Source organism: Penaeus monodon, chromosome 21, assembly GCF_015228065.2.
Source record: "Penaeus monodon isolate SGIC_2016 chromosome 21, NSTDA_Pmon_1, whole genome shotgun sequence".
NCBI lineage: Eukaryota > Metazoa > Arthropoda > Malacostraca > Decapoda > Penaeidae > Penaeus > Penaeus monodon.
In genome coordinates this window covers 37733472-37734042 of record NC_051406.1, presented here as the reverse complement: position 1 = coordinate 37734042, position 571 = coordinate 37733472, and positions in this window count along the sequence as shown.

The following is a 571-nucleotide window of genomic DNA, read 5'->3' as shown; positions in this document are numbered from 1 at the left end:
GGCATACGGAGGTTAACAAACAAATTCTTTCGTAAAACACGTTCCCTTTACTTGACGAATGATTTATGGTAATCGATAAAAGATTACATAATGTCCTTTATTTTGAAGCGTTTGTTCTATCGTGTGATATCTTCAGTGATTCATTGAGGCAGTCGCATGGCAATGATAATTTGAATATATATTTCAATTAATTATCTACGTGTGATATTTAATTGAAGTGTTTCATTGAGCTGCAGGCTGTTTGATCAATTGCAGCGATTTATTTATTGGTTGTCATTCGAGTCTCTTCTCTATACTTGGGATTGCAATAAATACGAATCATAAACAATTTAGGTAAGTCACGGATTAAAACAAGGGATTAAATATGCAACGCAAATATGGATAATCACGGCAGGCAAATTCATATCCAGAGTTGCAGTTTAGCATTTTCTTGCAATATGCACTCAGAAGATGCATTTATCTAGTCTATTGCAAGTCGTAGTTGTAATATAAACCCCGTTATTCTTCGTGATTTATCCCGACTGTGCAACCAATGTGCGGTATTTTTCGTTCGCTGTCTCCTCGTGCCGTG